The sequence below is a fragment of the Habropoda laboriosa genome, unplaced genomic scaffold (assembly GCF_001263275.1).
Source record: "Habropoda laboriosa isolate 0110345459 unplaced genomic scaffold, ASM126327v1 scaffold92, whole genome shotgun sequence".
Lineage (NCBI taxonomy): Eukaryota > Metazoa > Arthropoda > Insecta > Hymenoptera > Apidae > Habropoda > Habropoda laboriosa.
Window position 1 is genome coordinate 3,152,316 of NW_017100268.1, and position 2,969 is coordinate 3,155,284.

A 2,969-nucleotide genomic window follows, 5' to 3' on the forward strand; every position below is an offset into this window, starting at 1 on the left:
ATGATCGAAAATTTCGTCGTCGTTTACGCAGCTACGATCGATCTTCCCGAGATTTGCATAGTTGGGACGATGGAAAAATGGTAGTTTGGATTACGAGTAGTTACGAAAGTCGAGTCTTTTAGTCATCGTTTGACGATCAGTACCGAAGCGCTAAAATGACAAATTAATCGTCCAACAGATGTTGTTAAACGTCAGCGGAAAGGTGATTTAGCCGGTCAGAAAACGAGAAGTTCCACGAGCCAAGTGTCTTCTATCTCATCTAATGGTTAAATAGAATCTTGTTTTCTTTTTGTTTTCTGCTTCTACCATCACGATCCAACGGACGATTTATCGTCGACGACTAATCTGTCGAAGCTGACATTTATAAGCGATGACGAACAATACTTGCATAAAGAGTAATCAGGTGATCTTTCATAGAACTGACATTTCTGCCTAGGGAACAGTTTTTATATACTCATTGTCCGTTACAACTGTTTGTACTTCTTATCTGGTAGCTCTTGTCTAACGAATCGTGGTTGCATCTTCCGCTCCCACGTCCACCGAGGTTTCCTTCGGTCCCTGCTTCCGCCAGCTGTCGTCTAAATTTCAATTCCTTCGAAATCTACTACACTTTGTGCAATCGAATACCGATTCAAGTGACAATCATGGATACCGTGAATTTGGTCCTTTTGATTGCGATAGAAGGGTAGAGGCGGGCTCTGAAGCACTTTGAAACGTTTCGAATATGATTCGATACTTGGAACTTTGGAAAATTTTGGTAAATTTTGAATGCTGAGTCTTGACGGGTTTTCAGTGTCTAAAGTTTCGGTTAAGTCTTTAGTCTTTGATGTTTCGGTACGTTTCCAAAGCCTTGAAAGTCTTGATAAATCTTGAGTCTTGAGTCTCTAAAGTTTCCATAAGTCTTGAATCTTGAGTCTTCAAAGTTTCGATACATTTTTAAAGCCTCAGAGAAGCCTCGAAAGTCTTTATAAGTCTTGAATCTTGAGTCTTGATGGGTTTTGAGTCTCCAGTTTCCATAAGTCTTGAATCGTGAATCTTCAAAGTTTCGATACATTTTTAAAGCCTTAGAGAAGCCTCGAAAGTCTTTATAAATCTTGAATCTTGAGTCTCCAAAGTTTCCATAAGTCTTGAATCTTGAGTCTTCAAAGTTTCGATACATTTTTAAAGCCTCAGAGAAGCCTCGAAAGTCTTTATAAATTTTGAATCTTGAGTCTTGATAGGTTTTGAGTCTCCAGTTTTCATAAGTCTTGAATCGTGAGTCTTCAAAGTTTCGATACATTTTTAAAGCCTCAGAGAAGCCTCGAAAATCTCGATAAATCTTGAATCTTGAGTCTCAAAGCGTCTAAAGTCTTCGAAACTTTGATAAATCTTGAAAACCTCAAAACTCTCGAAGGTCTTAATAAATCGTGAATCTTGAGTCTCGATACTCCCCAAGTCCTCAAAATTTCGCTACATTCTAAAAATCTGAAAAGCCTCGAAAGTTGTGATACCTCTTAAACCTTGGATCTTCGAAACCTTCGAGTCTCTTCGAAACTGAGATTCAAAAGGGACCATTCCCCAGTGTGTCAAGGAACACACTGGACAAAGCAGCAGAAGGAGATAAAAAGCTGCATGGACGAAGGTCAATGATAGTTGATCATCGATGGGGCAATTGACACGAAACAACTTTCAACTTCGTTCGATCAACGTTTTGTTGTACCATCGTCCCTCACCCTCACAATGATCCACGCGTTTGAGGTTTAGTGCCATCGTATAACCACCTGTCTGTGTTCCCCCTGTATGCCGTAATACAGCCTTGGTGAGAAGGATGCGTGTCTAGCGTCTGAATTCCGCGCGTTCTTTTCTCCAAGCATCATCTGAGAGATTTCAATTAGACGCCTCGCGGGTGGGTGTTTGATTTTGCCCGACAGGATCGACGATTGCCTTGCACGCTCGATTTAGTCCCGATTATGAAGTCATTGGTACATATCGACGATGATCGCCAACGTTCGAGACGTTGATCGTTAACGATGACCTGGCAGAATTTTATAATACCTCCTATGCGGTAAAGTTCAGTAAGGAAATTCTATTTCATGGTACGTTGTGCAAAAGTGAAATTAACAATTCCGAATGAAGTAACTACAATAAAATTCGTTGAATTATCATTCCTTCGTTGTTCGTTCTTTTCTCATTTTTTACGCGAACAAGTGTTATCCTTGTTAGGTTTATGACACGTTATATTGCACGTTTATGCCGCAACGTTTATTATTGGAAAGTTCATGCATCGTCGTATCGTCACGTGTATCGATATTAAATCCGATACGAGCGAGTTCATTTATCGCCAGAGGAGAGGAATCCTCGGTTTTTATCGTAACTGTCCCGCGCCGTACGGTCTCTCTTTGTCGCGTAAAAAAATTAACGTTACCGCGTAACCGATAAAGCCGGATTACACACCCTTCGAGAAATGACTGCACAACGAGACGCCGTGTGACAGCCTCCTGTTGGGATTTTGCAACGCGAATGTAAAACATCGGAGAAATATGTATAAATCGAGGTAACGTCACTTCGGTATTCCGTCTATTGCACCTGATTCTCTCTATCAGCACGATTAATTAACATTTAAAGACCAATTCTCAATCACGCTGAATTTTTTCGCCACAGCTTCGCGTGTCAAGCGAGGATTTCTTCAGCGACGAATTCTGAGCAATGAACTCATCCTTGAGGCATCAAGAAAGTATCAATTAGAAGTATCTTCGATACCTGAAAGGTTTTACGTAACTGGTGGCAATAATTTCATTTTAGCGACACGACTAATCGTGATTGATCATTTTCTACTCGGAATCGATCGAACGAGGGATCGTCTTGTCGCGGTATTTCGATTACGAAATTTTTCGACCACGGCTGGGCCAAATCGACCAATAAATTTATGGACGATCCGTGCCCTTTTCGTTATAAACAGTGATAAGCATCTGCCGGTTCTTCTTTCCTCT